Source organism: Cuculus canorus, chromosome 1 (assembly GCF_017976375.1).
Source record: "Cuculus canorus isolate bCucCan1 chromosome 1, bCucCan1.pri, whole genome shotgun sequence".
Lineage (NCBI taxonomy): Eukaryota > Metazoa > Chordata > Aves > Cuculiformes > Cuculidae > Cuculus > Cuculus canorus.
In genome coordinates, this window is record NC_071401.1 from 31,213,305 (window position 1) to 31,239,225 (window position 25,921).

The window sequence follows — 25,921 nt, forward strand, 5'->3', positions numbered from 1 at the left end:
AAAGGAATTTAAAACCAAGTTATTCCTAACAGCATATTTTAGATTGATCCTCAAGAAACTGTTGTTCTTCACCTGTTTTCATGTGGAAAACATCAATGGACAGCGTCCTCGTAAATGCTTTTTTCCTTAAATTTTACATGAGATCTTTCTCTTCTACTGAACTGCTACACGAATAGAGTAAAACAAAGTAATGTTTGCTTCTGCACCTCTAAAACTTCAGTAGGTGATTTCATACTATGCAGTATACTGAAGGTGATCTGGAGTCTTTTTTCCAGTGAATAGGATCTTTCCATGGTGAAAGAGGCTGTCTCAAAGGCTCTCTCTTTGATGTTACAGAGGCCATAGGCAGATTCCTGTTTGAAAGAAATCTGTGAGAAGCTGTGTCATGCTGCTTCAACTGGGTTCATCTGCTCTGATGCCTTATATTGCTTTGAGCTGTGAAAGAATACTGACTTCAGAAGTAGTAGTAGTGTACACATGAAATATCGTCACTAGAGATTTTCCAGCTGATTTCACAGGACAACTTTCTGTCATCTCTAGTAATGACACGAAGAGAAATACATCCCATGTAATACAGTACCTACAGTTCATAACTAGAATGTCGTATAAAGCATTATAAGCTTAATTTCAGGTGATGAGTTAAAGTCTACAAACACCTACACAACCCTCAGCAAAAAAAATTTCTTCCTAATATCTAGTCTAAACTTCTCTTTTAGTTTAAAACCATTACCCCTTGTCCTGTTGCTACAGGCCCTGCTAAAAAGCTTTTCCTCATCTTTCTTGTAAGAGCCCTTTAGGTATTGAAAGGCTGCATTAAGGTCTCCTTGGAGTCTTCTCCAAGCTGAAGAACTCCAACTCCTTCAGCCTCTCTTCATAGCAGAGGTGTTCCAGGCCTTTGATCATTTTTAGGCCACTCCTCTAGACCCTCTCCAACAGTTCCATGCCTGCTTTGCTGGATGGTCCATAACGGGCACACCTTGCATTACAAGAACCTTCTATTCACTAGGGAACCTTAAGAAGAAATGTGCTTTTAATTATTCTGTCCTTTAGTGATAGTTCCTTAGCTAGGAAGTACAGAGCAGTAGAAATTTGCATTGAATACATTCTGTTAATTATTCTCTTGTATCATCTACCTTACTGGAAGAGGAGAGTATGAACATCATCCTGGGGACATCTGTTGGCCAAGTAGATTTGTGTGCATTGGTCAGTTATTCTTTCCAGACAGAAAGACTACTTTTCATGAAAACATGCATGTGGGATCAAAAGGCTGAACCTGACTCTAACCTTTGAAAGCTGATCTGAATAATCAAAAAGGCAACTCTTTGTCAAGTGGAAAGGCATAAGAACACATCTTCATCTTATCTTGTTGAAAAGACATGAAATTCTACTATATGACAATTAATGCTGTTTTTTTTTCTGCTATGAAATAATCTTACTCTTTAGAGCAAAACCTCTCAGCTGAAATTGAATACTGTCACTGCATTCAGTGTCCTCAGAGGAACCAAGAAGGAGACTGTCTTTCTGCATGCCCAAGCAGTTTCTCTGAAAGAAACTTGCTGATTTACAATTGCTGTAGGATATCTGGTTCTGACCTTGATGGCTTTATCTGTTACCTGTTTAAAAAAAAAAAAAAATTCCTGTCTGCTACTCTAATGGCAAAAATTAAAGATGCCTTTTAGAAATGTATTATCATTGTGGTTTTAATGACAAAACCTATTGTTTTTTTTCCAACTCCTCCTTGTATTATTTGGGGCTGAATGAAGGAAGGTTTCCTTAAGGAGGAGAAAGCTTGTAATTGAAGGACACGTGAGATACCTAACCATATATAAAGCTGTTTTGTCTAGGTATGTGCTCTAAAGGAGAAGATGAAGAAAAAACCACCAAAACTGTCCCAAAATGAATTAAGTGGAATTGTGTCAAACATAATGAATAGCATACCTTGGTTCACTGTTGGATCGTGCTCTGCCTGGTATCTTGAGAGCGTTGAAGAGCACTGCAGGTAAAATGACAGTGCCTCATCTGAGGCACACAGTGCAATGGCTCCCTGTATACCAGTACTGTTGCTGTTGTGCAAAAGGCATTGCAATAGATAATAACCGCTAAATGCATACATGAGCAGCTATGCATATAGTTGTGTTTTAAGACCAGTGACTTTTAATTCTGTTTTGGCTGGCTCCATGCTGCTGATAAAATTTGGGAGTCTGTCAGCTTTCACGATTTAAAATTTCAGCTTTCTTATGCCTTATATTTTTATTGTGCAAATAATGATGGTTGACTACTAGGGCATCTAAGTATTCGGGGAAAAAAATAAAAATAATATTCTAGAAATCCAGAAACCCTATCCAGGAACTTGCATGAGTTCTTCACTTCCTCAGAAGTCATAATATGCTTAGGTTATGTCAGGGGTTGTCGTAAGAGCGTTAAACTGTGGTCAGTGTTTGATCCATCTGATTTTGCAAATAGAGCAGCAGACTTGAGTTTGGAATAAGGCCTTCATAGGGGAGTTGGGAGTGGGGTTAGGAACTCGTTGGTGAGGGAATCATTCAGGTAAGTATGATAATTTCTTTTTAAAGAGGTTATGGGGAGATGTTCACTGCATTGCAATAGGTGCCATTTTTAATTCACTTGAAAGAAAGTGAGCAGAGGAGAGATTTGGAATTTTTTTTTTTCCAAGAAATGAGCACTTAAATGTGGTTTGTGTTTTTTTTTTTTTTTTTTTTTTGGTTCCCCCACTACCACTTACATCTCCTGGTAAGAAACTGAAAGAACTTTCTGGACAAAACATCTTATGATTGATCTCATTTATTGGTAGATGTCTTAAAAGTCTTGAAAGTTCCCAGATCAACACTTAGTTTTTGGGTTTTTTTTGACATCAGAGCATGAGAAAACTGCATGTCTAGTACTCATCTCTTGCCATCCTCCCCTATTGCAGTGACTATGTGTATGTCTCTGTGTGTCAGAAAATGAGGGAATGCAGATCATTATTCAAGAAGTCACCAACTAGCACTTTTCCTTCCCCTCCAGTCTTTCTGCCTCCCTACCCTGGAAGTATGGAGTCCCTGCCTCAGCCTACGGCTTCATTCTTTTTCCAGCTGCCCACAAAAGTAAAGAACCATTGTGAGCGTTTGAAGAAAGAATCCGCTCAGAGGACTGAGCCTCAAGCAAAAGCCCCAGGTTGCAGACTCAGAAAGAAACTTCCTTTGGGGAAGGATCTGCTTCCAGGATTTGCTCGTCTCTTTTTCCTTGGGCAAAGAGAGTTCTTGAAGCAAACAACAGGGTTGCAGGTAGGTAGGGCCCCTTTGAACTGCCATCCGCTCAGGTGTGAAGGATGGACTTTATGCTGTTTCTCTATGCTTTATTTTTGTTGATGTTTTCCACTGCTCTAGGCTGAGAGAGGGAAAGAGTGTGACGAGTTTAAAGAAATATGTGGAGGAGAGAGAGAGGAGAAAAAAATATCCTGGGCACTTGGAGAGAATGTTTTTATGCCTCTGTGTAAGCTTCCTGTCTGTGGGTCATATTTAAACTTAGGTTCTTTGAAGCACTAATGACGTTCTTCGTCTGACCCTTTTCTAGACAGGAAACCAAGTCAAGAGCAGAAACTGGTGGCTGGGGCAAAGGTAAGGCCAGTGATTGTACATGGCCCATAGCCACGCAATTTTCATCTCCTCCCTGTCTCTTTACACCTGTGCTAGGTTTGAATGCGCAGTAAGGTGGAAGCCGCCAAATGGGTTTGAAGTCTGACTTGATTCCCAGCACTGGAAAAGTTCCCCGGTTCTAAACGTGTAAATATATTCTTCCTTCAGAGGAGGATGTAGCTGCTGGGTTGAAGTCTTGTTTCTTTGTCCATGTGAAGGAAATAGACTGGGGTGCTCTTGTTAAGGGGATGTTTTACTAACCCATGCGATCGGCAATCCCTCAGGCTCAGAGCAGGGGAGTCAGTAGAATCAGCTCAGGTAAATTCTACCTTCCTTGCTTCACACTGTGCAGAGCAACAGCCTCTTCCTTGCAAACATCAGTAGCCCACAGTCAGACCTTTCTTTCTCCAGCTATGTCATTGCTGGTGCAGGAAGTTTATTCTAAATTTCCTTTTGATTTTTAGCAGAAGGAATCACTTGAAAACTGGCAATTAAATTCTAGGGAGATTTTACTAGTTCCTCTTTCATGCTGAGTTGAAATCATTTGGAGCTATGTTATGTGCATTATTACTTTGATTCATCTTGTGACTCTTCTCTCCCTCTTCATTCCCTCCAAATTGCTTCAGGACACCTTCTAACTTTTATACTGCATCACAAGCCTTCAGCAGAAGATCTTGAGAGCCATTTATGTTGCTGGAAGATGACTGGGTTTGGATCTTGGCCTCCCTTAAGCAGGATCTCCTGGCAAAAATGGGATTGGGAAAGAAATGACTCCTTTTTCCATCACACAGAGGCACCCTAGAAATGGAGGCCTAGGGAGAAAATTACTTCTAATGCATCATTCTTTAGGATATTTGTTTGGCCTCCCACGGTCCTTTTGTTACGATGTCATAAAGATGTCTTTTTTAAAACCTAAACTTGGCATCTTCCTATCTGAAGATAAAGTAAAAAAAAATCCAAGTTCCCAGGTCTAATAATATGATCAGATCTTGCTGTCCCCTGCATAGGAGATGCCACACAAAGCTGTGAAACTGGGTTCTTCTGTGGTTCTGACTGTTATATTTGTAAAGCCTTTTCTACTTATAATCCATTTAAATAATTAGAAATGATATTAATAAAACTTCTTATGAAACCGGTACTTGATTAGGCTTCTGCCTCTCCAAATTTGCTAAAAAATAAATTTGAGCCAAAAACGTTGCAATGGCAATATGGAAAGTACTACATTGTTTGAGGTTTCCTGTGGTTTTGTGTCGAGAAAAGGTACATTGGAAGCATTGAGAGCTACAAAGCTGCAAAAACGTAGATTTTCCTTTAAGAGTGAAAAGTTATTTGTTAGAAAGCAGAAAGCTTTAATTGTTTTCCCCGTAAGGGATTCTATAGTCAAACTCAATTCAGTGTCTTGTGAGAGCTCAAATAAAAACCTCATGTTTGGCAGTAGTGAACAACACGCGCGCATGCCCATGTACATTTGTTCTTTTTGCTATAGGAAGTTAGTTTTGAAGAATAGAACTTGCTTTTAATGTTCAGGTTAGCAAAGGGGAAAGCTTTGTTCTGAAGCTAAGCATGAAAAGAGGTGGCAGGAGGGTGAACGGGACCCTCTGGCAGTAGAAAGAGAGTACGTTTATTTTCCTGTTTTCTGCTTCTGGCAGTTGGAGTAAACTAGTCAGATGCTTGTGCTTGAATCCAATTTATTTCTTAAATCAGTTACCAAGAAACATTGTTTCTAACTAATGCCTAGATCTTTCATTAAATTCAGCAGTGCATTTAAATTGAGCAGTCTTAACCTAGCCCTGAGGCTACTGCATGGCAGTTGGGACTTCTTACTATACTGGAATGCACTGCAGTCTTAGTACATGCTAAAAATAATTGTTCAGATGGTGCTGTTTAAGTACATACTTATGTAGTGAGCTATTTTCACTGGACTTTCTGAAATTTGGCTCTGTTGGATGACTTTTTAATGTCTTTTTTTTGTGAATATCAAACAACTTTGTCTCACTGTTTCTGTGGTTATCGAGCAAAATGCTAAGTTTATAACAGTATTTTTAGAAAACTGATAGTTGGATGCATGTGTTAAACTATGCAACCACAGTAACACTTGTGAACTTTGGAGTTTAAAGAGAAAACAGTTTAATGTGTCAAATTCAATACTTTTCTAATGCGTGGAAATATGTATGTGATGACCTTAAAATTGAGTAGTTTCTAGAGGTACAGGCATGAATTGTATGTTGAACAGGAGTAATCTAGAAGCTATGAGATGAAGATCTGCGAGTCTCAGAACTAAATACTAACTTCTGTGGCTAGAGATCTGCCAGCAGGGCTTTTAGTTGAAAATACCATTTTTTTCTATTTTTTCGTCCATTTGAAGTTTGATATGTTTTGTACCTTCCTTAATAGGTTTTTGGTCGTTCTGTTCTGTAGTATAAGGGTAAATTTAAGACCATCAATTACAAAACTAAATACTTACAGCAAAATAACAGAGGCAGTGGGAACTGTGTCTAATATTATGTCAGTTGCTAAAATGAATTTACCCCCCCCCCCCCCCCCCGTCACAATTGAACAATATTCCCCCCCCACACACACACACAAAAAAAAAACCCGACTCGACAACCAACCAAAAGAACCTGTTGCTTTTCTGTGGTCAGTATTTTGATACTTCTCGTCTGTCAGTATTGTGTTAGCATATTACTTTCATGTTCTGAGTTTTGCAGCTGGAACCCTGGGTTCTTGGTACATCTTTAGAGTAATAACTCCTGCTTTTGTGTTATTAAATAATAAAGATGTCTAAAACAATTTTCTTCTTGTTTATATTGTACTTAACGTAATTGTATGAGTATCAAGTGACTCCTCTCACTCCAGAATGCCAGGAAACATGGAAAAACACTGTACAGTTTCACAGGTTTTTAATCCCTAGTACTAATAGAATTTCACAAGATAGAGTTGTAGTGTGCCTATTTTTCCTCTATCTATTCCTTGTAAAACTCCATGAGCATTTGAGCCACCTAACTCACTTTACGTAATCCTTTATATCTTCTTGACCAGATGCCAGCTCCTCTTAATTGTTTCGTAGCCAGTCTGCAACAACCTGGCTGTTGACAGCTCCTTTTTTCCTGTCCCAGAAGAGCTATCTTGTTTAACCTGAAAGATTTGCTTTTTTTCCTTCCACCTTCTATGCACTCTCTGTGGGTTATGTTGCAGCTCTTATGCTTTGATGGTGAGGAAGCCTTCTGTAAAGATCAGGAAATTTGAGGGAAAAATCTTGCTACTTCAGCCAGAGGTAAACCTGTCATTTGTGTGAGATGCTTTGTCAGTTCAGAGTAGTTTAAGGAAGAGAGATGTCTCTAAAAACGTCTTCCTTTTAGAAATCAGAAAATGGTGTTGATTTTATAAACAAGAAAATGAGAATAAGGAGCACATAGAGTCTGAGTTGTTTATCTTCATTTGCTTTGCAGTGAGGGAGATGGGTAACAAAACATTGACAGTTTAGTATGAACTTCAGAAAGCCAGACTGATTCCAGTGGTGTGCTGTAAGTTGGATTTCATTTCTCAAGTCCAGGGCAATGGGATTTTAGCAGTGAAAAAAATCCTTTCTCAGCTCTGTTTTTTTAAATTGAGGAAAGCTGATTGATACTTTGGTTTGCCAGATGTCTGTTATTGATCACTGAAAGAATGAATGTGATTTAGGGTTTAGTTAGGAGAGGTGTTTTTAATTGGAAACTGGAAAAAGACATTCTCTGGAAGCAATGGTAACAAACAGTTGAACCATTCCAGTTCTGTTTCTTGCGTGGACTTTGTGAAGAATTGGTGGCTGCACAACTCGTAAGCCAGGTCCATAAGTTGACATCAGCAACATGAGGTGAGTTGGTCGGTTATTTCAGGAATTGTTGGGATTTGCTACTTAAAAAGTTGAGTTGTCTAAGTGGCACAGAAGGCATCGCAAATTAACTACTTTAAAAATAGTTGTGAAGACCGTATTAAGTTTGTTTATTTTACTGATGACAGTGGTGCTTCCCTGATCACTTGCTGAATTTTTTTGTAGAATATAAAATTACTGTTCAAATAAACTGCCCTGTATTGCTCCATTCCCTTGCTTCACTCTCATGTGAATGGCTTTCCTTTTCTCTCTCCTGGTAGAAACTGATGTTTTATGCTTTATCTGTGTACCTATCAGGTGGAGGTCAGGAAAATGTATGAGTTTTAGACTTCTGTTATACAACAGTAAGCGAAGAAATCTATCTTGTATAAAAGGGCTGTGATTTTTATGGGGGTAAAATATCTTTTTTAATCCTGATGGCCAGTTGGAAGAGATTGCACAGAGAGGCATATGGCGTGGGGTGGTTTTGTTCATAGTAACTACTTCAGCAACTCCAAACTTGCCAGTATCTGACCGCTTCTTGACAAACTCAGTTATCTTAATTCCGAAGTAAGTAGAATTTGAACAAATAATGAAACATCTGTGATTCTAAATATATTTAATGGGATTTCAGTTGACTTTTGAAGACTGAAATGTGACTTAGATTTTCCCAAGACTTAGCTTTGTACTGACTTGAACTAAGGTCACTTCATCAGATGGAATTATCTCATTTAGAGCCCACATTAAAATGATAATAATAGTGCAGAAAGACTGTCAGCAAATGTAAACGGCTGTTCAGGAGAGGGACTTCTTAGAAATTAGCACTGCTTTAAGTAATCCTTAGAATTATTGCCATGGTGTATAGGGAAATTAACTGTGGTTAAAAATTAACTGCCTTTGGTTTTAGCCTTTTTGGTGAAAGATGAAAAGACTTCTCAAATGAGAGAAGTTGTGGATTAAATATTAGTAAAAATATGACTACATTCTATGCACCTTACGCACTTTTTCCAGGATGTTACCTTGATTAAAATTGGTTTAACTACCTAGGCAGCATGATTTTGCAGACTTTGCTTCTTGTTAGGAGACTTTTGTTAAAAGCTACAGTGTAAACTACAGTGTTCTGTTTGCTTAGGGCTGCAGAAAGAATGGAAAGACTTTGGACATGTAATTTTGTAGAAATCACTGACAGGTAGCTTTGGAAAAATTCATAAGGATCTGTTTAGTTCCCTATGGCTAAGGGGAAGGCTGAAGTCAAAATCAAGAGGTAGCAGCTCCTTAAAGGTAGATGTTTAATTCTGTTCTCATTTGTTATGTTGTCCCACAGCTGTACGTCCTGGCATTTACTAGTGAAGGAGGGTATTATAGGAAGTTAAGAAATACTGATTAATGTGGCGTGGAAGTGAAGTAGTGTGTGAATGTGAAACATCAGTCTCTGAGACATGGTGAAAAATGCCTTGAACACACGTAAGCTGTGGTTTGGGAAAACATCCTTGTCCGTTTAAGTGTTGGGGGGAATTGTCACACACCTGCTGCAGACATGAGCTTTTTCAGAACAGTAAGATCTGAAATACCTCTTAAAATGTCTTCCTGCTCTCTGGTAATAACTGTGCATTGGAGGAGGAAGCATGAAAAATTAATTTGCACAATCTTTTTTTGAGTACGTGTATAAATGATGGAGAGATGAAATTGGACTGAAGCACGAAAGATTAAATGAAGAACAGCTGACTTCAGCACAGTTGCTGAGTACAGATGGGATGTCCTGGGTGACTTCAGGACTGCAGAGAAACTAAGGCCGTGTTGGACACTGGAACAGTGCAGGAATAGGAATAACAAGCAGCCAGCTAATGTAGAAACTCTCCCTTAACAGGCAGTAGACTTGACAGAAATGACTTGGCAGCAGCTCAGCTTTTTCCCCGCCCTGTAAGCAATGACACTACTAGTCTGAACTTTATAGATTTGTAGCTCTTGTGGCTGGGTTGTCTAGTGTGTAATAAAATATAAATTCTCATTTGAATAAGTTCTCATTTGAAGCTGCTTTATGCCTTGGGCACTGGTTATGTTAATCACCTAATAGTGCCTGAAACAATTGAGTTAATTCTGCAGCTTTTCTTTAAGGGGAAAGTAATAACAAATTAGAAAAGCTTCTGGACTTGGCCGTTTATCTTTATGTAACTCTTTAAGAACTTGTATATCTTTGGAAGTTGTTAACCCTCTGTTGGATCTGGTTGAGATTAGAAATAGGTTAAAAAAATGATAGGGACATTCACTGAAAGAACTTAATTTATTCAGAAAGGAACAAATGTAAGAGAAGTTGTAAAAATGAGAAAGTGCTATAACAAACATTTTGGCTTTTTGTTTGTTAATATCTTCTCAGTTTTACCTCTGTAGTATCCTAGAATGCAACTAATATTTTTCATACATTACTTAATTGATCTCTGAAGTTCTTTAAACAGTATTTACAAAGCAGCTGACGAAATTATTTTCTTGGGAGAATTTTGGAGAACAGTAGTGCTCTCCTCTGTATTGTGCTGATGAGCGTTCCAAGAAGTGATGTCTGTATTTTTGTACCCTTTACACTTGTACAGATGATAGCTTTTAACTCTCTGTTTCCCTGTATTACTGCTAATTTTCATCAAGTTGTTTTTAGCTTTTCTTCCCAATACTTGCATCCACTTCAGTGACTTTTCCAGTTTTTCCCAGTTGAATGAGCACACTAGTCCAGGTCTCTGTAATAGCTCCTTATTAGCTAGCTCGGAACTGTTTTCTTTATAAAGCAGTTTTTGCAAATGAGGAAGATGCTCAGTAATTCTACATTTGTTCTGCTTGTAGAGGAACTTATTGTTTCAGATTATTTTCTACCTCGTGCAGAGACTTCTAAAAATTGTCATGTTGGTGGCAATATAATAATGATACAAAGGGTTGTTGTGCGCCTTGCCTGTTCCTTAAGACTCCAAATTAAACGTTTTTGTGAGGATCTTAACACCATATATGAAGGGATGGGATAAATCCAGGCTCATCACTTAGCTTTACACTTAAGCAGTGAATGGTTTATGTCGTCACATTTTTGGCACCCTGAACCTCCATCTGTTTTGTCCCTCTTGAAGTGCCTACTATTTCAAAGTATGGCTTGCTCTGTCATTCAGTGTACTTTTATACAGATACTCCCCTTTCTGCCTTTACTTAAATACCTAAGTACATGCCAGATGTTTTAACTTGTCTAGCTGTTTGTTTCTTCACACAGAGTGCACGGTTTTAGATTGGGAATATTTGAGAACCACATTGTGTGAGGCCTTGGTTCAGTGAACAGTCTTCCCGGTTTGATTGGCACGTGATATTTAGTTGTTCTCAGGACGCTCCTTCTTGGAACACTTCATGTGGACTGAGCTGGAGTCCACAGCGCAGTGACTGGCTTTCTGCAAAGCAGGTGTTCTTGTTGCCTGGAGGACTTTTTTTCTGCTGCAGCTAAAAGCAAATAAAATAAAGCTGCCAGAGCCCCATAATTCTTTCCCCTTCTTCACTCCTGTGTTTTCTTTTTAATTTCTGGTACAATGAAGAGATTTTATTTACTTAGCAGCTAACTCCCTCCACCCATTGCAGAATGCGTGCAGATTAGATAAACCTGGAAAATTCATTGCTCCCAGTATGTTCCATAACTTTATTTATAAAATATACTAATCTCACTACTTTAAAAAAAAATAAAAAGCCTCAACCTGTATCAAAATACATGAATTTCCCTTTGGACTTAGAACTGTAGTGACGGTAATGTGCTGTGAATGCTGTTTCCACACCCCCCCCAATCTGAACTTCAATTTAGTCTGTGTAAAATAAATCAGGCTGGTGTTTTTACTGTTTACTCCTTGATACCAAGAAGGAAACTTTGCTTATTAAAAAAACCTCATGGATGGTATGTCAATACTAACATTAATTAATTTGTTCACAAGGCAGGCATTTTTATTTATACCCCAAATGAAGCTGAATTTCCTCATTTGCATGCGAAGTTGAAAATTGTTCCATCAATATTGTGACGTAAGCATAGCCTGTCATACCAGGATTTCATTAAGGCAAAAATCCCATGAAGGTGGAGTTTGAGACTTATAAAGTACAATATATGCTATATAATATAATTCTAGAATAATTGTATATAACATAACAATACTATATGTTATATAATATAATATGATACAGTATTTCCTTTTTTAGCACAACACAAAAATAATTATCTTCAGAGAGTGGGGATTCTGCTCTTTTTTTCCCCACAGTTTGAGTTTTTTTAAAGAGGAATTATTTATACTTGTGAGTGGTGTGAGACTTTGCTAGTGAAGACCTTACACTTTTAATAAGCCCTCTGCCCTTGTAGCGTAGTTCCTGTATTATTTAGCACAGTGAATGTATTATTTTGACAAGAGTTTGTAGTAGTGTCTTCTTCCAGTAAAAGTAGTAGGAAGATGATTTTTTTTTTTAAAATCTAAAAGTTTATATTTTTTTTCTCTGCTGTGGTGTTAGTGACAGCTTTAGCTGTGCATTTGTGTTAGGTTTTTGCTAAATTAAAGCATTCTTACATGTAAGGGAACTAAATATGTATTTTGTGTTTTGTATTTTTATGCTTTTGTATATAGAAGAAATCAAAATCTTATCTTTCCAACTCATGATTGTTATCTGTGTGAGGATGTGCATACATACACCCAAATATGTATCTATCAGCTTACAGAGGTATCTGTAGCTGAATAACAATGTATTGTATATATATTTTTTTTATATTGAAGAATTGCTTTGGAGATGGTGCTGTGTTTTGTGTGACATTTATATTGGAGGGTGAACAAAAAGCGGTAAATTAAATTCTGATGTCTTAAAGAGCTGCTTCATAGCACTAGACGCTCATACTGACCTTTCAAATGAAAGCTAAAACCAAACTAAGCTTAAACTAAAGCAACTAATGTGATTGCCTGCAGAAAGCAGACTAAGACAATGAGTTCTGCAAGGGTTCTGGGGGAGGCTTTTTCTCTGGTTATGAGGAAGTCGAGTTAAGGTGAAGATGACTGTTTTCAAAGTGAAGACATGCAGTGAGAGAGAATATTGCTTGTACTTTTTAAAGTGCTCAGTAAGTTAGAAGCATGAATTTATATCAACTCCAAACTCCTGCAGCCTGTAAGAGCATGTTGGAGTATTTGGTATATTTTTCTGTGCAACTAAGGTTGTATGTTTGTGTCTGTCTATATACATAGATATATAGATATGCCTGTGTATTTCTGTAGATATGTGTTGGTGCAGAACTTTAATTATTCTTCCTTTTGACTTTAAAGTCCATCAAACACAGCATCTAATCTTTAAATAGATAAAGTCTTTTAAAAGAACTTTTTCCCAGGCTTGCAAAACAATATTGTTATATGACCTTTATCTAGTTATTAATGATTCTGTACTAATGTGTAATTGAATAGTTTTGTCCTCTCAAGGAACAGTGATCAGTCACTGCAGTGGTGGTGCCCCTCTGTCACCAGACTGCGCTGTAGGAAGCTTTTTTTTTTTTGCCATCTGTTACTCCTGTGTGCTGCTTTTTTGATTTGACCTGGATGCTCTGTCCTGTAAGTGTGCTGAGGTTTAAATGCTGAGCACAGACTGATTAACAAAGCATTAAGTCAGTTAATTCTGTCATTTTTTAAATAAAGTATTAATGTGATTTTGGTGGTCACTAATTTGCATTTTAAGTACAAAGAGATGGCTTATGTAAGCAGTATGTATGGATTTCTAAACTCTTTGTGGTGTTCGGTGGTTTTGGTTCTCAACCTTAAATTGTGAAGTTTAAAGAAATAAGTTGCTGAATCTGATTTCTTCTGGTAGCTTGTAATGATGAACAACAGATGCGGTACTAACTTGTTCAAAGATGAAGGTTGTAGATGAATATGAAGAGTGTGCAAGCCTGGTTCAGAGCAAGTATTTGTAAATGTATGGTTAGTAGAAGAGATTTCTATGTGTTTCAAAACACTAGACTTGCTTATCAAGATGTCACTTGACCACTCCTGTGCCTTAGCATGTGAGTGACTTGGCTCAGTGAAAACTGGAGTAAAGTGAGCTAGGGCTTGAGGAAGGTGGACTCACGTCCTCTAGAAATGGTAATGAAATAACGTGAGTGGTGACTTAAATTTTTTAGAACTTTCCGGACTTTAGATGCTGTAGAGTTGAGTAGTTCTCAGTCACCAGTATATCAGACCAAGACCAAAGGTGTCCCACTGGAGGGAAAATATTATTGAAATTCTTCGCTTTAAAAGCAGATTCAAACACTGAAGTGGCTCTCTTACTTCTGTGTTGTGCTTGCAAGAGCATCAACTACAGATTTCTATTTTGAGACGCTCTTGATTCCTGAGGCCACCTATGAAAAGATTTTTCATAAAAAGATCTTTCATTCATCTAGGAGTCCAGGGAAGTTGTGGATGCCCCATCCCTGGAGGTGTTCAAGGCCAGGTTGGATGGGACCTCTGGCAGCCTGATCTAGTGGGAGGTGTCCCTGCCCATGGCAGCGGGGTTGGAACTAGATGATCTTTGAGGTTGCTTCCAACCCAGACCATTCTATGATTCATTAATACCACTTCAGTTTCCCGTTTATGGAAAGGGCGTAAGAACTCTGCATGGTATTAACTGGCACTGACTGTTACAGCAATGCAACATCCCTGAGAAGTGACTTGTGAATTTTCAGAGAGACATTGTGGCCCTTATGGGTAGAGAGGCACTATCAGACACTGTTACCAACTGGTGGAACTGTAGGTTTTAGGAATCTTTGTCTTGATTTATGCTCTGTTAGCTGATGCGCCCTTGAAGGGCATGTCACTATTTCTGGTAGACATAGTTGCCTGTTGCATTTGTTCTGCAAATTACAGGATATGTTCTAACTCTAAACACGTACTTATTTGACATCACTGTTCTTTGTAAGGATGACAGTGTGTAGGGCAGTGCTTTTCCCCCAAATTCTGTGTTAAGTAGTCCTGCTAGTGCTGTTAAGAGATGTTGTGGTTAACCAGGCAGGCAGCTGAGCCTACTCCCTCCCTCCCTGCAGTGGGGTGGGCAGAGAATGAAAAAAAGTAAAACTTATGGGCTGAGATAAGAATGATTTAATAGGACTGAAAAGGAGGAAATAATAATAGGTACAAAACAAGCGGTGCGCAATGCAATCGCTCACCACCCACTGACTGATTCCCAGTCCGTCCCCAAACAGAGGCTGTTACTTACTCCCCCCTGCCCCTCCTCGGCCAGCTCCCTCCAGTTTTATTACTGAGCATGATGGCACGTGGTATGGAACATTACTTTGGTTTGTTGGGATCAAATGTCCCAACTGTGTCTCCTCCCAGCTTCTTGTGTACCCCAGCCCCCTTGCTGGTGGAGCAGAGCGAGAACCAGAAAAGACCTTGACTCTGTGTAAGCACTGCCCAGCGACAACTAAAACATCAGTGTGTTATCAACATAATTCTCATACTAAATCCAAAACACAGCACTCTTTACAGCCATTAGGGTGAAAATTAACTCTGTCCTGGCTGAAACCAGGACAAGAGGATCTGGTCTACTATCTCAGCTGAAGTTGTGGAAGCTCTTCTCCTCTCTTCCTGGGGCATATTGACAGCTTTTGAGTTGTACTAAACCAGGATTTGTTCCAGCACGTCAGAACAGGTGGTGTAGTGTGGGGCATGTGTAGGGAAAAGCAAGACACAGGCTTCCAGGCGAGGCCATTCCTGAGGATCTTTAATGATTATGTAGGACTTGGTACAGTAAATACACGTACTCCCCGTTTATCTTGGCACCCCCTCCACCTATGTGTGTTTTGTGTAAAAGGCCATTATTCACGTTCCTGGAGGCTGGAATAAGATGGAGAAGTTTATTGCTCACAGACGGTGTTACACATGCAGAAATATGTGCTTTCTTCTTGTACCCCTACATGACTTAAAGACCATCTTGCACAGCTTGATTGAACTTTTTAAATGTGCCAACTCAAATCTTGAGACTGTAGTTCTTGTTTTCTACTAGTATGTTTTATAGCACTTATTTTGATGTTACACAGAGCAAATAAAAGTTCTTCCTAGCAGATCAGTTGTTACAAAAAAGGAACCACAAGTTACTGAAGTAATTTACTGAAGTCTTGTTGACCGCACTTTAAAATAGGACTAAAAGTGTAAGTGAGAGTAGGAAATGGTTTTGCTGTGCCAGAAGGGCTTTGTTTTCCTTCCGTCTTAGGTCGAAGTACTGCACTCGTGATTTTACATGGAAGGAGAATCTGCACAAAGAATAGTTAAAATAATATTGATGTAAGTGTAACAAATACTTGTTGGTAATGTTAGTCCTTTCTTCTGTAACCTGAGTGATGAAACCATAACAGCTTGACTAGGGTCTGTGATCAACAGCATCAGAATTAATGAAACACTCTTAATTCTTTCTGTAATATTTCCTTCTGAAAGTTTTAGGCCATATGTAACTGTTGACATGTATCTAAAGATACCTTCTTGAAAGGCCTCTTCTCATCCCTTCCTGTCATCTTTGTGATAGCCAAGCTCCAGCATAATGGAATGTGTCAAGGTTTGGCATTAAATTTAGTCCATCTTGTTATTTTGAAAATAGAATTAAACCAGTACGAAATTGTCACTATTTCATTACAATACTGAAACTATCCCAGTATATCAGTATGTGGGTAGTTCTCCACTGATAGTGATGGTACATGCTTCGTTTCCCTTCTCTTTTATTGTTATATTGAAAAATAATATGGTTTTATGATATGGCTTAAACCTATGACTGTTGATCTGAGTAAGCAGTTGTAATATATTTAAAAGGATCTGTCTGTCTTGTACCATTTCCTTCTGCATTCCCCGACTCCCTGGAAAAATTCAGTGATGTAGTCTCCAGAATACCTTTACTTTTTAATGGGAAGACAGAGTTGATGTAGGCCGCTATTCACAGAGACTTCAGGCCTATATGATGCCAGGTACTGTCATTGTATAAATGTGTATTGTTTCATAAAACCATTTAACCCTAAGGAAGCGATTATTTAGATTAATTCTTCTGCTGGAAACTTGATTTACTAATGCAGTGTGTGTTAAGTAGACACTGTAGAGCTGGAGAGGCAGATAGCTGTGTCCTTTCTCCTCAGCCTTACTCTACTTTTAATTCTTGCTGTTGGCCATATGCTTTAAAATTTTAAGAACGTCACCTTGGAAGGTTTATTTTTCCCCTTTTTAAAGGGTGGCAACATTCTTCCATTTTTTCTATCCACTTCCACTTGGTGGGTATGACATCCTTCCTGCCACTTCCTCCCTCTACCCCAGCTGTTCTAATGTGGACTTCACAAGCAAAATGAAGCTTCCTCTCTCATACTGAATAGAGGAAAGATATTCTCTAGCATAGAAACTTCACAAATAGTGCTAACAGGTCAGTATGCAGATTAAATAAGTTGTTTATTCTTACATATGATATTTGTGTATCTTTTTGCATGTAATTCTTTGCACTTGTGTACATGTTGAGCTCTAGGCTGCAAACAGGGCTGCCGCAGCTTCCTTGACAGGTGAGAAATCAGTAGTGATAAGGGAGGGATCAATCTGAAATATAAGGTTATTTATTTTCTGGTGTAACCTAAACATATGGTTGTGTGGGCAGACACAGACTTCCTGAAGCTCTATGCTTAGAAAACCTGCCTAACTAAGATTTGGGTTTTTCTCTAGCAGTCAATTCCAGACTCCTGGTAATGAGAATTTTTGTAGTCTCATCCACCACTCTGAATTCATGTCATTCATCTGTCTATTTTAAATTTGTCTCTTGTGGAGTAGTTCTAAAATTGCCTGCTATTTTGACCTGACAGTAACAGGAATGTTAGCTCCTCCTGCTGCTGTTCAGCTGGTGTGTGGCTGCTTACACCGTTCAACAGAGAGGATGCTTCTGCATGGACGATTCGGGCATTTAAAACGCTACACTGACTCTTACTGTATATTTAACCTTTCCACGGCAGTGACTGAGAGAGTTTTGGTTCATCATTGTGGTGATGGGAGCACAACTTGTTTGTTAGGTCAGGCGTTCAGAGCCCCCTGCTGAAATTCAGCAGTTTGAGCGTTGCTCCCTGTATAAACCCTGCAAGAACCAGTTTCCTTGCCGTTAGTGAGCTTGCCAAACCATTCACCTTCACTCAGCTTGTCTGGCCAAGCTCACTGCTCTCTCGGAATATGAATTGTATAATTTCTTGCACAAAGGAACGCACCATTTAACTACAGTGAAACTCAGGGAGGGGGTGTTGGAGTATAGTTCTGTAATAGTAGCTGTTTTGCCAGGCTGTATGTTACGTCACTGGGATCAAATTATTTGAAAATGCTGAGATTTTACTTCAAATAAAAAGAAATCTCTGCTTTTCAGAGAAAATGGAAATGAAGAGGGATCTGAAAGAGTTGTCACGTCATGTATTGGTAGAGGAGGACAGAATGAGGGTTACTGGCTAAGGTAATATCTGGGAGAGCAGCTTTTCATTTGTAACATAAGAAACGCAGTCCTGGTTCCTGTGTGTCTGTTCCCCTTTCATTTTCTGACTAACTAATCCTTTTTCTTCTGTGCATGAACAGATTTGTATGTTTGCAGCTTCTGTAACACCTAGTAAGGAGAGCTGAGTTCCCTCACTTTCTGGCAAATTCCAGATAATGTCCTTGTATTGCTTCCTCTGCCTTGCAGAGCTGCTGTATGATTGCAGATTTGGCTTTCCTGTCTTCTCCCACACAACCAAATCTCTCGTGCTTTTCAGTCTCATTACTGTTCCAGTCTTTAAAATGCTAGTGGTGAGGTTTTGATCATCTGATTTGGATATTTTATCAAATGTTTGAAAACCTTTCTCAGTGTTGTGTGTAATTCTGAATTGTGAACTAAAAGTTCAAAATAATTTGCTGATAGACAGTGCTATGCAAATACTGTATGTTAGATAGTCCAGTTGCTTAGCAATAACATTAACAGGCATGAGTGTTTATAAAGCAAATATAATATGATATGGTCAACAAGGTATGTGGTGCTTTTTGTATTACTTAAGTGTCCTGATAACTGTTGGAAAACGTTTATTAGGATTACACATGAGCAAGCACCTGACACTTAAAAGCAACAGCTTGAGTAAGTAAATCTGATAAATGATGTGCTTGTGTTTTTTAATCTAAACCCCCACAACTTAAAACAAGTGGTGAACATGATGACTTTCCAAACACATTAGCTTTGAACTTTGAAATGTTTCTTTTTTTTTTCATGGCTTTGATAAATACTCTTTGAATGGCTTTGGATGCTCAGTCTGGAAATATTAATGGTGATGGGTTATGTGATTAAAAGGCACAAAGAACTCTGTGTCACAGTGGCAGGTGGGAAAGCCACAGTAACCTGGTCGAAGAAGTGAGCCCCCTGACCTGGCTCCTGGCAGCACTGTCTCCAGAGATCATCTGACCTGGGAACCCGTATGACAGACACTTGAGTACACGGGGAGGCTCTGTGGGGTCTGCTTGCAGCTTGGGAAGAGAGGATGGGGTCACTGTGGATTTGCTATGGGACTTGGGAAAGAACAGTTTGGGATTGTACACAACTTGGTATGACAAAATTTAGCTGAAGTTAGAAAACTGATTCTACTTTAGCTCAGACCACCAGAACAGGGATACCTGGGGCAGGGACCAAGGCTGAAGAAAGAGAAGGGATTGGGGTGATTTTGAGGGAAGGAACAACTGTGGGTGGGCTGGTTGTTTGCAAGCAGGTGGCCAGGCAGTATGTTTGTCTGGCCATGCCCCTGATTACTGCAGTCTGTCCTGTCTGCTCATTAAACTTTAATTGTTTGGTAAGGGGCTGCCTACTGTGTGTGCGTATGGGGTCTCAGTGTCAGCAGCTGGAGCCGGTGTGGGTGACGGGCTGGTGTTGCCGAGTCACACGAGGGTGCATGTGTCGGTGTGTAATCGCTGGGGACTGTGAAGTGAGGCTAGGCAGGGAGTAAGAGAAGGGACTTGAAGTCCAGGCAAAACATGTGTCTGCGTGAGAGAGCTGGAGGAGCTGGCTACTGGAGGAACTGAGGATCTAGGCCAGCTGCTGGGCAGACCATGGGGTCTGGCAAGACTCCTGTTCATGTGTGTATCTGTGCATAAACAGAGGCAGGAGGCACAGGGGGCCAGCTGCTGGCTAGACAAAATCCAAGGCTGGATCTTAGAGGTTTCTGAAGGGAGAGCATCTGTGTGTTTGCAAGGGGGTCTGAGTACCAGCAACCGGAGTGGGGCCACAGGGGCTCTTGTGCCACGCACTGGCAGCTGGAGACAGAGGTCTGGAGGCAGTGACCCAAGGCCAGTCGCAGGGGTATCAGTGTTCTCTGTTTGTGTGTGCACATATGCACACATTCTCCTAATGGACTTTCACCCTGATCAGGGGGGAGCAGGAGGTGGCTGTTAGTTACCAAATGCTGGTTTTGCACTCATCTGTGTGGCTGGCTGTGTGTATGTGCTGCGCACGTTCTTCTATGTATGTGTGTCGATGGAGTCCTGTGCTCGGCCGTGCAACTGGGGCTGCATGTTGGGGCTGTGTCACCTCTGTTGGGCTGCTGAATTTGGGAGCTGCTCATCAAGGGCTGGGGGTCTGAGAAGAGGCTCTTTGAAAAAGCCCTCCTTTTTAAAGCTCAAAACGAACATTTGAGATCATTTACTTCAGGAGATACTGACTCTGGTTTTCAGACGTGCTGAAGAAAAACAGAAGAAACCTAGTATAATGGAATAATGGAAAATTATTTTAATGTAAAGATTTACCGATGCTGTGGCTTACGGAAATTCAGAAATCTGAGATTATGCCATTTATAACTAACACTAGATGTATATAATATGGAAGATAAAATTGGGTCTAAAATACAACTTAAGGTGGTTAGTGTGCTTGACAGCATTGTTCCCCTGCTAGACCTCTACTCAGTAGATTTTCAGACTGTTAATGAAATCCGTTTGATAGCGTATTGTAATTTATTTATTATTATTGCTCATCACTTTTAGACTACTTTGGCAAAATTCAGGGTCCTAAATCTGACCTTGAAGCCTTCTCCCCAAATGCATCCTCTAAATTAAAATCCAGACAGGCAGCATGTAATTAAGTGCCTCCAGTTCCTGCGATTGTCCTCCATTTAGATTTAGTGGAGATTGCAAATCATATTAAACCTGAAATAAGTTTCTCCTTAGTGACATAAACTTAAATCTGAACAAAAGCTATCATTCATAAAACCTTTTAGATACTTGAACTGATTTTTAGTAACATGCAAGTTGACACCTTTTAAAAAAATATTTTGCTTTGGTGAATTCCCTCAGCCACCTCCTTGGAGGAAATAGCCACCAGACAAAACAAAACCCCAGGAAAAGTGGAAAGCTGCTTACAGTGAGCATGCTATTGTGATCTGTCCTCAGATATTTTGCTTTAAGCCTGTTTCAAAATGTCACAGGCACTGTGTAAATAGATTGTTACATTCAGCCATATTCTTGTTCCCAGTATGGATAAGCTTGTCACCTTTTTGTTTTTAAAATCTGGTCAGACCTCTGGAGAAGCTCACATTAGACACTCAGCATCATTCTAAGGCCTCATCTATTTTAAAGCAACCGGTGTAGGGGAAAAATGGGGAATGGTTTGCTGCATGTGTAAGTATGTACTGCTTAAACTGAATGGCTTGTGCTATTTGGGGAATGGTATGCTGAAGACTGATGTAACACCCTAGGAAAGAGAGTTAAAGGTCTCTGATATCTTAATGTGCAATGTGGAATAAATAATTCAATGCAATATATGAAAGCTGAGAGGGTCACTGAATCTGGAAAGAATTGGTTTCGGTTAAAATCTGTAGGGTGAAAAGATGTATTTGCCTGTCTCATAAGGGTCCCCTGCTGATTTAAGATAAAAAAAAAACTAGATTGAGTTTTTGAAACTAGAACAGAACTGCCTCATCTTTAATAAAATTTAAAAAAAAAAAGGTCAACTTCAGCAGAGGAGTCTTTTATGCAAACCAGATTTCCAGGGATTCTCTACACCAAACAGACTTTAAAGCTTGATATGCAAGATGACTGGTGTTCTAGTGCAGTTATTGGGGTGTATGTGTATTACCAAGGAACTACTGAGAAGGATTATAAGAATCTTTGGGGGGAAAAAAAAAAATCTTTTGTGCTTAGAAAGATTGGCAGTCAGCCTTGTGTGACAACCAGTATATCGGAAACAAGACTTGGGAGTTTACATGGCCCGTAAAATTCTGGATCTGGCCTTTGCATATGGGCCAGAACTCTTAGAGCTGTGGGAAGGGCTTGGGTTTTGTTTGTTTGCTGAGGATCTTAGTGGGCACATGTTCTTTCAGTCTTTGTATGTGCTTCCACTATGGATACATGTTGTCTTTTACTTTCTTGTATTGTTTTCTAGCTTGCTGAGCAGGTGACTTGCTGAGCTGACTTCTGCTCATCATTGGCAATTATATGCTGTGGCTCCATTATAGGATTAAGTCTTTGATTCAGGAGACATTAACTTCATCCTCTTTGACCACTAAGTACTGAAATAAATGTTTTCCATTTTATATTCTGTTAGCTTCTACAAGATACAACTTGACTTCCAAAGCATGTTAGTGTTTAATCATAATAACAAAAGGGTAGGTTCCCTACCTGAATACTTAGATAAGGACTTCTTTTGTCTGTGTAGTGTCTGCTTACTGATTACTCACTTTAAAATGCAAAACATCAGAGCATGGGAACAATTGTCTGCAATGATTTTGGATTCAGTTTCATGATAATATTTTGCCTTGTATTTGTTAACATACTTGCATGCCTATTCCTGCCTTCACTGATCTTATAAAAGCTATTGGTTCTTTCCTATTCTTGCTTGCCAAAAAGTCTTAGGCTAAATTAGTTGATGAAAATGTCTGTATTCTGCTGATGCTGAGTCAGAAGTGTTTATTTAAAGATGATGAATTTAGTAATCATCAAACCATGCTTAAATCATCAGGAATGCTAATTATAGATAGGATAACTGATATTTCTGAAATACTTAATGAATTGAAGCCCAAATCTTTCTCACCTAAGTTAATAAATGTATTGGTTTCAGTTGGAAATGGATGACGCTACAATTCACAAAAGCAAAAGTAAACATTATCTCCATCAAAACATGAAACTTGTATCGCATTATATGGGGAGAGAGAAGCTGAATGAGATTCTCAGTCTTCTATGCTCTTTAGAGTAAGATAGGAATAAAAATCCTTGAGATTCTTTATGCTGTATTTATAATCTTGACTATTTTGTGTCGATGATGCTTTCCTGTATTTTGGTATATGCCAAATATTTATAGCTCTGCCTCTTGACTCCACTAACTTTCTTAGTTCTCATGTTTTATGTTGGTTTTTATTAACTAATATTTGAGGATCACACTGTTGGTTATGGCTAGCGTGCTTGAGAGTTAATCCAAGGAAGAAAATTAGTCTTCCATTTAGCTTAACGATTTAGTCGGCACGTTATTTCCAGTAGCTATTTATAGTGGTAGCATCCATCACTAGCCAGAGTAACTTTCCATTGAAAGCTATAATAATTCTGACATCCAGCTATTTTCATTCTTCTCTAAAAGTCTTCAATTTCTTCTGTGTGCGGACAGGGAAACAGTTATTGAGGTAAAGCTTGTGTTCAGAATTGTGATCATTTAAATTTTGTCCATTACATGTGATGAGGAAATATCCAGATTTTTGTATCTTCCCTTTGTTAATCTGGAAGCCGCATTTTCTTAATGATTGTGAAATGTAATGACAGGGCAATGGTCTTGCATACTGATGTGAAGCAGCACTGTTTTAGTGAAAATAGAACCCTCTTGTATTTTCAGAGACAAAAATGCCGTGTTCTCTGGTTTTGCTTTTAAAATTAATGGAAACTTAGATACTTTCTACAAATAATCTATGAAAAAAAGGGAAGAAGATGAAAAAAATTTAACGTCTGACTAATTTAGGTGAAGAATCTATCCTGTTGTTCGTGATCTACCTTGAGAAAGTGATCACCAGTTCCAAGGAAAAGTCCTGTTTAATTACAATCAGTTGCAAAATGATTTACTACAGCTTTCTAATATGGAAGTTTTTGAACTTAATAGATTCTTAAGTATTATGCTAACTGGTTATAAGTAAAATGAATGCAAAACAGGCAGGTACAATTACTCTTATTTAAGTTACTGTTACTGTGTGTGTATTCAGGGTGTATATAGACATTTTTAGACCAAATTTTAAATAGGAATAGTGACTCTGATGGACTCGAGTGGCACAAACAAGACCTTAAGTATACTTCATTTTTGAAAGTGGAATGTAAAATTACAAAACCAAAACAATAGCGTTTCACTGTAGACAAAATGTGTATGCTTTATGGGCTGAGGGAATTCTACTGCTGCCATGACTTTAAGTTGTTTTTCCAATATCTATAGGATTGCAGTGACTTCAGGAGTAATGGTGTAGACAGCATGTGAGATCAAATAATGCTGAATTTGCAAAACTGTTTCCCACAAATGCTATGGGAAATTCTGTGCTGTTAGTGAAGATAGTTTCAATGTGCCACTCTTGATGAAAGGCAGACTTACTCAATCACCATGGACGATGTTATATGTGTTGCTACATGTCTCCTTTTCCTGCTAACTTACCCTCCAAGTTTCCTTTTAATAGGGACGCGTATGAAGGGGAGACTGTCTTAAGATGTTTCAAGCTTTTGAGAGGAAAGAAATTGTTGTTAATGATGACACCCCTGAAAAGAGGGGATTGATCAGAGATTTTCTTTAATTCCTTCCCAAGATTCAAGGATCAAATATACTCACGTATTCTGATACCAAGTGTGAACCTTCTCTTTTGATGTTGGAAAATAATATAGGAGTTTTATCTTGATGATGGGAAAAACCCAACTCCCAGCACCTATTATCTAATTCTCTTCACTGAGTTCCTGTTGTGTCAAATTACCCGTGGTTGGTTTTTTTTTTGTGTTTTTTTTTTTTTTTTTTTTTTGCTGTGACCTGAATCTCTCAAAACTTTGTGACAGCAGGGGATTGTCACCTCATTAAACTTTTGTATGGCTCTGGAGCCGGGACAGTCAGTGTTTGAGAACAAATGAGACTGAGCATCAGAAGAATGTTTTGTGCCTGTATAGAGTCCCAGTTAGTAACTGCCTCGTTCAGGCTTATCTTTGGGCTATTCTTAACCTCAGCAAACATGTATTGCAAACATTTCTAACCTGTCTGTTAACCTTGCTGTTAGACCTCCCTCTGGAATACAACTTGTAGCATTAAAAAAAAAAAAAAAAGGAAAATGTCATAATAACTTTGTGACCATCAAGTTATCGAAACAGTAGAAACATTGGGTTTTGACTTGTAGAAGCTACAGAAGGACATTTGGTTAAATTGGCAGTCAGTGCAAGCAAGAGTGGGATTCAAACAATACTTCTTAATAGACTTCAAAAATACATAGAACTGTGGTTGTGTAACACGGGCATTTTGAGAATAATGTTAAATGGAATGATGGAAAGTAAAACAGATGTCTCCAGGTCATTTATGCAACCGTAGCATTTCACATATTTCTTCTGTGTTTTTTCTCTGGACTATAGGCATGGACAACATTTATTTGTATCTCTTAAATTGATTGCTACATCTCTTAATTTCAATGTTTCTATTCTCCTTTTCTACTTTATTGTGCCTTTAAGTTCCAGAAGTGACTGTAGAGACTGGTATCCACTGAATTATTTATTCAATACGTATGTCTGTACTTTAACAAAACTGTTACTGGTAATTTAACTCGGGCAGCCTTCATCTAAACGTCTGGACTGAAACAGTGGTTCATCAGGTGATATGTTATGAAGGGAAGAGTCCCAGGAGATGAAGGTGTTGGACTTTGTAAAAGTAGTCATTTTAGTGTGACAGAACAGCACCAAAGTGTATATGGTTTCTACTTAGTCTTAAGTCTGTAGTCTTTCAGAGCATTAATGTTTTGGATCAGTCTGCTGGGATTGTGCTTTAGATGGGATCTCTCTTGCCAGTTTGGATATAGCCTTCTTTCAGTGTTTGTCTGCACCCTGGATCATGATGTCATACATAATTACAACATAACTGTTTGTGACCGTTGTTTTTAAATACGTAATTGGACCTTACTAGGGTGACCTGGTGATACAGTTATGCTGTTGTGCGTTTTGGAGGTTTCTGGGTGGTTTGGAGGTAGAACCTGGCTGTATTTACATTTGCAAGGCAAGCGAGCAGGGTTTCATCTGGGACGGTGCTGTACAACCAGTGGCTGCCTGTGTGACTGGTGCGTTTAGTCCGCTTTTCACTGTCATTTCCCAGTTTGAACCACTCCATGGTTCAAACTTAATTTGGGCACTTCTGGAAAGGTTTTATGTACTGAGTTTCTTGTTCTCTTCAGCTGCTGCCTTGTTTACCCGTGCCAATGGAAGACTGAGGGAATATGACTTTTCTG

The 25,921-nt window shown here is 38.9% G+C and overlaps 1 protein-coding gene across 5 annotated transcripts in view; it reads left to right on the plus strand.

Moving 5' to 3' along the window:
• TSC22D1 (TSC22 domain family member 1) overlaps positions 1-25,921 on the plus strand; it is a 97,012-nt gene that overhangs the window by 36,725 nt on the left and 34,366 nt on the right. Inside the window, exons 2-4 of one of the 5 annotated variants that reach the window (XR_008448571.1) lie at positions 3,025-3,284; positions 3,574-3,617; positions 4,262-6,165. The exons of 2 other annotated variants lie outside the window; for them this stretch is intronic. The gene's annotated coding sequence lies outside the window, so the exon portion shown is untranslated. Of the gene's footprint in view, positions 1-3,024; positions 3,285-3,573; positions 3,618-4,261; positions 6,166-25,921 lie in introns of those variants that run through there. 2 more of the 5 variants (XR_008448570.1, XR_008448574.1) reach the window with 2 other exon arrangements.